This window comes from Diabrotica undecimpunctata, chromosome 7 (assembly GCF_040954645.1).
Source record: "Diabrotica undecimpunctata isolate CICGRU chromosome 7, icDiaUnde3, whole genome shotgun sequence".
Lineage (NCBI taxonomy): Eukaryota > Metazoa > Arthropoda > Insecta > Coleoptera > Chrysomelidae > Diabrotica > Diabrotica undecimpunctata.
In genome coordinates, this window is record NC_092809.1 from 138762441 (window position 1) to 138772190 (window position 9750).

The window sequence follows — 9750 nt, forward strand, 5'->3', positions numbered from 1 at the left end:
CTGCTGCTCTAAACAGATCAACAGAGTCTGTTATATCATTCTTTCAAATTATTTAATCAGGATTTAAGTCGTCTTCTAGACTTCTTCTGTAGAGTATCTTTAACTGTAGAATAACCTGCATCAACACATATCTCTTCCCTTTTATGATAATGCCCAGAAACTGCAATATGCTTATTTAAATTGTATTTAAATCATTATTCATCTGTTTCCTTTTTTTCAAAACATCGTTGTTTGCAATCTTAACCACCTAACTTATTTTTAAGTTTGTCCTGTGCTTAGTCCATATCTTACATGCTTTAATTCTGTTACTAATGCCCTTTTTAGCTTTTCATACCAACGTTCTATACATATATTTAATATGACAATATCATCTTAGAAAACTAAAACAATAGTAGTCAGCAAAGAACCAACCAGATGTAAAATAAAAATTGATGGCATCAGTATGATGCCCCAAATGTCGTCAAAATAGCAAGAGATAAGTCACCAATCGGCAGAAGTATCGGTCGCCGCGCAAAATATGAAGTGACAACCTTACATAGAGATATTAATCTGCCAATGAACAAGCAGACTTGCTTATAAAGAGGAAGAAGAAGAAGAAGAATATTCTATATATTAACATCGAAAACACATAACATCTCAATATTCGTACTTTGATTTGCAGGCTAAAATCATTGCAGCAAAGTATTTTTCTCATATTATTAAACGTTAATCGGGCTTTTCCTATTCTTGATTTGATTTCATGCGTATAATCATACGCGTATCCCTTATTATTGATGGGTTATTCGTTGACTTTAATTCCAATCAATTATTTTTTTAACGCTTTCTGAACTATTTGTTGTGAGTACAAGTTGAAGAGCAGCGAAGTACGCATGCACCACTGCCTTAGCCCTTGTTATATCATTATTTCATCTGACAGTTCATAACCAACCGTTACAGAAGCAGTTTAATTAAAAAACTGACTCGATACACTTGTCTTTAATATCTAGATTTTTATCTCCAAGTAGGAGGCGGTTATGTCGAACTTTGTCAAATGCCCTGTTGTTATCAAGAAAACAGACATATAGAGGCTGGTTAACATCCATGGCTCTTCATTCATTCATTTTGGCTTTACAACCCTGTGTGGGTCCTAGCCTCCCCAAGAATTTTTCTCCAGTCGTCCCTATCCATCGCCTTCCTCCGCCAAGCACGTATTTCCATATTTCTCATGTCTTCATCGATGTTATCTAGGAATCTTGTTCTGGGTCTTCCTCTTCTTCTTTGACCAATAGGTCTATCTAGGAGCGTTTTTCTAGCTGGGTCGGTTTGCTCCATGGCTTTTTGTACCAATATATTAAGGAAGAAGAAGGTCTCCTGTATACTCATTCAGGATATAAAACCAAAGTTACAAATTGTTAATAATATCTTGTTCAAATTTTCTGTAAATCCCTATATTATGTTCGATTTTCAAAAATACCTCTAGAGTGTGGCTTATTAAGCTAAAGGTAAACTAATCACGAAATTTTCTAGTAATTAGCTTTTTTCGGTAAAGTAACGAACGTCAACTGAAGCCATTCTTTTGAATTGCACCTGTATCATAATGGTGTTCTTCTGTGATTAGTTTATTGATTTATGCTGGTATCTCGTCAGGACCTGTAGCTTAATTATCTATTAATTTGGCTGCATGTGTCTATTTATCTTCTTTTGTTATATTTGGCCTAGTGTCTCTACTGTTGTCTAGTTAGATCTCTCATATTTGAATCTCCTCTTTAAATAACTCCTGGACGTATTGCTTCCATCTGTTTCTGACTACATTTGTCATTGTTACCATGATTTTGAAGCGAAGCTTCTAAACTGGCGTTATATTAATTTTTTCTCTATAGTAAAATGTTGAGACGAGCGTCACGGAACTTGCACCACAAGATGGCATCGGTACAGACCTGTCGCCACAAGATGGGGTCGTCATGGGTAGTGTTACAAAATTCAAAATAACTACAAAAATACACAAATTAAATGAGCTACAATATAACAATATACATAGTTATAATAATAACTACATTTATTATTTTAACACATATTATTTAGTTTATACACTCAAGGACAAAAATATCGAATATTTTGGAATTTTACAATTTTTTGATACTAAAATAATTTTAGATTACTGATAATACTCATATAGTAGGCTGATGTACTAAACTGGTTTGAAATATTTTGACGTTTATTCAGTGGTTAGTGTCATTCGTACATTTTTATCATACAAAACCTTCTTCACGTAAAGGAAAAATTATTTTAATTAGGTTATTTTTAGTTTGATTTATTAAGCTTAATTAAATATTGTTTTGATTTAACTAAGTTTAAAACAAGTATGCCACCAATTCGACACTGCGATGAAGCCCAAGTAGCGCATATTGTAATTTTGTACTAGAAAGGATATGCACAGAAAGGTATCGCATGACGTGTCATCAGAACTGAATCTATAGTTTCGAATACTTTAAGAAGGTACCGCGAAACAGGAAATTTTGTACGAAGGCCTGGTCAAGGACGCCCAAGGCGCACAACCGCAATTGATGACCGTTTTTTGGTTCTTAATTCTACACGAAATCGTTCATTAACATCGATGCACCTCAGAAATGAGCTATTAAATGTTAGGCAAGTTAATGTGAGTTAACAAACAGTTAGACGAAGATCAAATAAAGCAAACTTAAAGCCCAGACGCCCCGCCAAAGTTCCACGTCTTCTCCAAAATCATAAAGCTCATCGTTTGGAATTTGCAAGAACACATATTTAGTGGAATATTGACAACTGGAAAAACGTTCTTTTCACTGATGAGACCAGAATTTTACTATGGAAGCCAGATGGTCAAAACTACTTACAAAAGAGTTGGAGAACGATTCGCCAGCTGAAGTCTCGCCCAGACCGTTATTTTGGAGTTGATGGCATAATTCTTTGGGAAGGTATGAGTTGAGAGGTACGTACCGCACTGGAGGAAGTGATTGGACGGATGAGTGGTGATTCTTACGAATAAAACATCCTACAAGATCATGTTTTGTTATATGTTGGTTACATTGGATATGAAGGATTCACGTTAATGCACGATAATGCACGACCACATGCCGCTGCCATAGTGAGTAATTATCTTCTGAGGTCCAAATTCGAAGATTGGATTAGCCACCGTTTAGCCCAAATTTAATCCAATATAGCACATGTGGGATTACCTAAAACGCAGCATACGACAAAGAAATCCTGTTCCAAATACGATAGAGCAGCTTCGGCTTGCTGCACAGGATGAATGGAATGCAATTTCCCAAGGATATGTCCAAATTTTTTTTGCAAGCATGCTGAGAAACAAGCAAGCAATAATAAGAGCTATAGGGGGAATACTCGTTACTGAACATGCACTTCTTTCAGATAAAACGACTTGTTTAAGCAATTAAAATTATCATATCAAGTTTAGAGTAAAATAACCCTATTTACCTAATATTAAATATTTATTTTTTTCACAATTTTCCGCATAAAAACTTAAAATTGTTTATTAAACATTGTTAAAATAAACTATATTTTACAATAAACGACTGAATTGATCAGAATTTATTTTGAAAAAACAAAAATTAGAAAATTCCAAAATATTCGATATTTTTGTCCATGAGTGTATAATGATTAGATTTACTCTGAAATGGTATTTATTTATATTTTATTATAATTTAATATTTTTTTAATTTGACAGGTCTCTCAGAAGTAATCAGGAACAAACATAATAATTCCTTGAACTATTTGAATATAATATAATTTGTTTAAGATATAAATACTAAATAAATAATAAAATTACTTCAATTTAATTCAATTTTAAAAATATAAAAAACAACATAGTACAAACCTTTTTTCTAAGCATTATTGTAATGATATGTCTTATTTTCAAGTATTGATTGTTTATTTATTATATGTCACAATTTTAATAGAACCATCTTAATATGTTTTAATATTTTTTCCAGATTTTTTAAACAAATATTTTAGTTGATCAAGTATATTATGAAAAAAATAATAATAATTAGATACTGTTTTTACTTTATTTAGAGAATATATTGTTATATCTTGCATTAAAAATACTGTGTTTATCGCAGTGTATATATATATATATATATATATATATATATATATATATATATATATATAATAACGTTTATGTCGTTATACTGTTTGACTTAGTTTCCCAGCAATATTTATCGTAGTCACAATTTCTTACTAATTACGTCTGTTTCTATAAAAGTTTTCTCATTACACATCTCGCAGACTATTTTTTACTTAAACCAATTAAGCAGTTGTGGCTAGCAAGAAAATCCGAGCCGAGTCTAATCCATTTCTTTCTTCTTTGTAACAAACGCGATAGAAACCAGCAATTAACTCCCAGGTACCCCCATAAATTCTTCCAGAAAAAGTTATAATTGTGAGAATATGTTATCGCAGAATATACGGTTGTTTGTGAATTTAAATTAATACGAAATTTTATCTTTTTAAGAACACAAAAAACTATGCTAATGTATAGGTTTAAATAATGATCTTACCGTAAAAGAATTTTACATTGTCTATTAATGTTTGTTTGTCTTTTCTAAAGCAAATTGCGAATGACCTTTTAAAATCAATGAAAAATGGTTGGTTTTTTAAGTTTATTAAAAGACAAATCCAATCAAAAGCGTTGAGTGTTATGATTACCTACCATAAAATATTTGTACTAGAACGTGAATTCTTCTTCGCATATAATTGTTTTCATTACAGGAATTTAATTAATCTTCTCCACCCAGGAAACTTTTAAAATTCTTCTATAGCCCCACATTTATTCACAGTCCAGGACTCGACACCACAAAGTAAGACCGAGAACACGTAGCAGTGAAGTAGGCGGATCCTCAATGCCAATTTTAGGTCTCTGTTACATAACACCTTGGACATCCTTCTAAAAACCGCTCTAGCCTGCTCTATCCTAGATCTAATTTCGCCGTGACTTTCTGCGTCACAATTTAATTGCTGTCTAAGGTAAACGATTTTATCAACTTGCTCAAGTTTGGTATTATTTACATATATAGACGGTTTTATATGCTGGTGTTTACTTATTACGCTCTGTTTGCTCTATTGACTTCATCTTCCATTTTAGTTTCGAGCTTTTCGTAGCTAGATAATGTGATAACTAGATATTTAAACTTCATTACTTGTTCTATTATCTGACCTTACAGCTCAAATTTACATCTTGGTAAATTTGCGGTTATAACAATGCATTTTGTCTTTTTTGGAGAAATTAACATGTTAAATTTTTTGGCGGTTATATTTAATGGGTGCACCATACGTTGAAAATCATCTTCACTTTGTGAGAGTAGTATTGCGTCGTTTGAATAGCAGATTATTTTAAGTTGTTTTTCTCCCATTTGGTATCCTTTTTTAGTTTAGTCCTTACTTTTTTCATTATTTCATCTATAATCAAGTTTAACAATAGATGACTCAGAGAATCTCCCTGTCTTATCCCATTGGCAGCTTCAATTGGGTCAGTTGGTTCTTCTTCTACTTTTACTTTTAATGTGATATTTTGAAAGATATTTTCAACCATTTTGATTATTCCTAGATATGCCGGTTTGGTTCTTGTAAGGTAAAAGAAACATTTAATGGAATTATATAGTTTTTGTAAGATATTTCGCTGTAATTTTTAGGTTATGCATTAACACTTTTGTGGATATTTAATAATTTGGTTACTATTTTTAGACTTGATTAAGGGTGAAAACTAGATTTTTTGTTTGTTTTAATAACCGTTGGGCTATAGCTTTTATCTTATAGTTAATTTTGTTTTCAAATGTTTATGTTTTTGAAATCTATTAAAACCAGTTTTGTTGGCACGTACGGTTTCGTTACATTCCGAATTGTTAAACCAATGCCACAGTATATTACTTAAAAAGAATTTTTTTAAGCAATATGCTGTGCCAATGCACAGGGAGATACTTTTTAATGGGCTTGGTTTTGCGGATGAAGAGTTTTGCACTCTGCAAGAGATACTATATACATAAAGACTCATTTATATTATTGCCTATTATGGGATTTTAAAAGTTGAGTGAAAGAGAGGTACGATGAACAGAAATAAGTGGCGAAGAAGAGTAAAGAACAGAGACCCCTGAAAATGAAAAAAATTTAATTTGGACAAAAAAGATGTTGAGATTAGCCTTGCCCAACATCATCAGAGATTTTAAATAATAGTTTGGTGGTCACTACCTATAATTAAGAACTTTTCAAGTTTTTCAAGTCAGCTAGACCTGTTTGTATTTTACACAAACTTAAGTTTATTACGGAGGATACTCTAGCGCAGAAACTTATAAGTAAGCCATCATGTGGGAAATTTAACTGGACATCTTACATTAGTTTTTCTAGAAGTTTTTCATTGCGGCCAGTACGCTAGGCCTCAAATAAAGTTATAAACATTAAAATCGCCTACGATAATTCGACGAGACGGTATCTGGTCGATAAGACTTAAATCTTCGTACATCGTCGATGAACAATAACAAAGGTAAATTTGTTTACGTATAAACAGTGGAACGGGGGTTTTAAATATTTTGTTTTGTTATTAAGCTACTTTTACAAAAGATTAAATTTTTAATATCCATAATGAACATTACTTTATTAATATTTTACCATAGTAAAAATTTTCATATTATAAAAGAAAATAAAGATCAGAAAAGACCCAACGTAAATGTATCGATAGGTATTATTAGTTGTAATCTACTTGAAACTGCGCAATCGTTTTTATGGTCGGACTTTTCACAAATTTATTGGTATTAGTGTAGGAGATATGTTGTGGAATGCAAATTTTAGATTCCCCATGTCTCCAATAACATCTTTATCAACGTTTGTTTTGCCTTGCAATTCTAAGAAGGCACAAATTAAACCAAAAATCTGAATTTGGTTTCGAAAATTAGTTTACGGATTTTAGTATAATTATTTTTATGGGTTTAAAATTAATCATTTTTTTATTTAGCGTGCGTGTTAGTACTATTTTACCCTTTTTTTGTATTTTTCTGGTCTAGTATAAGTGAGTAGTAGAGATTAGAATGTCCAATCTGCATATTTATTCTTTTGGTATTTTTATTTTAGATACACCAAAGACGTTAATAGTATAATTTGCCATTTCTTTCGTCAGTTTTATTTGAGGTTCTTTTAAAGAAGTTGCATTCCATTTTCCCAATGTTTATATTAGTGGACTATTGATTACGATTTTTTTATAACTCTATACTTTATATCAATAGAACCGTAAACATATGCAACTCAATTATAACAAGAACAATTTTAAAAATAAAACATATGGTACAAAAAAAATCAAAGGATATATAATGTAAAATATTACAGTACATGAGAATATAGAAATAATTTCGAGATGGGGAAACCCTAGAGCTGAAGGTAATTACATCAAATGAAATATTACGAAGTGCATAGTGAAACATTTCAAAAAAATAAAACGCACAAAAAGCAAAAGGGATTTTTGGTTGGATTCGTTTCTAAAACTCTTCCAATTTGATGTAAAGAGTTTTGTGTAGTACACGTAACGGTATATTTGTGCAAATACTAGTTATTTTCAATAGCACTTTTAAAGCCGTGTATTCAGCGTAGTAGATGCTCTCGTTAATGTTGTAATCAGAAAAAAAACCTTTTCATTTCTATCAAGTTTCGAAATAACAAATTGGATTGGTTTTCTGGACACCCTCTACTTCAAAAAATACAATTATTTTAATCAATTCCTATTCAGACATAAAAAATTTTGATAAATCATATGTTTTGATAAATCATATATTTTGCTTTAGGGGTTACGAAAATTGCATAACGAAAATTGTATTATGATATTTATTTTGTTATGATATTTGTAAATGTGCTAATGATGTCTTTAAAGTTAATAAGAGATGCTTGTTTGTTTAAATATTGTTATACTTAGATACATTAAAAGGTCTCTCCTGCTCCAGCCCTACATCTCATGTAGTTGATTTTGAGTTTGCTATAACTTCATTCTCTACATGATACTGTGACTTGCAGTACACAAACATTCTTAGTGCAGTACCAATGTTGGGGTAGCCTTTTTAAAGTTTATTTTTATAAATAGAACATATTATTTCTCTTCATGCGACTGTCTTAAAATTTTCTTCAACTTATAAAGCGTAGTGCTTGAAACTTTTTATTTTAAATTTAAATTTTCCAATATTGATATTCGCAAAATTTATGTTTGCCAATTGTTCTGCTTTGATTTCTAGGTATTTTATTTGCATTTCAAATTTGCAAAAATCCAAACTTGCTGTTTAGGTTGTCTAAAGCCTTAAAGGCGTTTATTTGTTCTATAATCATGCATTCAATAATCTCGAATACTTGGTTCATATGCATAGCACTTGTCCGAGCTTCATTGCCGTATAACTCATCGAACTATTTTTCTTTGTCTTTTTCTAAGAACTCAGATGGTAGATCATTGGTGCCTGCTAAGAATTAACCATCAGTAATAGTTTCAGATGGATATAAAAGGTTATACTAATGTGTAACCCTTTTTTATCCTATAGAAAGGTCACCAATTGATACACTGTGACCATCAGCTAGATGGTTGGTGGAAATCGAGTTGTGGGTTGGAAACTAACTTTTAAAATTATAGAATAGAATAGAAATATGCTTTAATGTCACTGAAATTTGTACAGTTTTATGGATCAAGCTTACAAAAGAAAAAGAACTATTTTTTTACTTTACTTGACTTTTCCTTTTACTTAACGACAATTTACAATTTACTGAAATTACATAAATCGTCAAAATCACAAAATACAAGGTAATAAAATACACAAACCATTGCAAAATTTAAATAAATTGCAAATTGCATAATAAAATTTTACGAACTAATAAGTTTAAGTAATTACTATTTAAATGGTAATAAGCCACAATTAAAGGTTAAAGTACGTGTATTGACGTTTCAATTTCCACTTCGGAAATCGTTCTCAAAATACAAACATTAGTAAATTAGTAGAAGAACATCTTTGTCTAATTCTTTTTTAAATTTTTTTGTTGAGATCTTCACTTCTTTTGTCATTAACTGAGAAAAAATCAATAAAACTTTCCTCTTTCTCGGATGTATTTGTTTTGATGTAACGAATTACCTCAGCCATTTGCTTACTGTGGCTTATATCTGAAGTACAGTCAAATATTAAGGAAACATATCTCGCATTCAAAATATTTTGTATTATTTCTGGTCTTATGTTATTGGCATTAATTTCAAGGAAATCATTTTGTATTTTGTGTGAGAAACAAAAAATGTACCCTTTGTTATACCTCTAAATATGTTGTTGAAGAGGAACATTGTTATGCGAAATTCTACTATGTTTAAGAATTTTCCACTGAGGTGGATGTTGACATCACAGTCCTCGAAATTAAATCCCCTGTTTTTTTTCCAGTAGGAGTCTTCTTTGTGGATATATTTTGGAATTTTGCATTATTAAAATTAAACAATACTAATTCTGGTGTTAATATTTTGAAATAATATTATATTTGAAATAATATTATGGTGATCAACACCACCCAAATTTACAACAAAAAGAAACAAACTGGTGTGTTTTCCAAAATTCTGTAAATACGAAGATTAGACTAGATATTAGGATAAAAGAAAACCAAGATGTAGAGGAAGCAGTAGACTATTTAACAACAGTTTTACAAACAAAAGGATGGGAAGCAACACCACAGCGACAAAGAAGTGTGCAACCATAATATCCAGCTCCATATAGGAGAACTTGT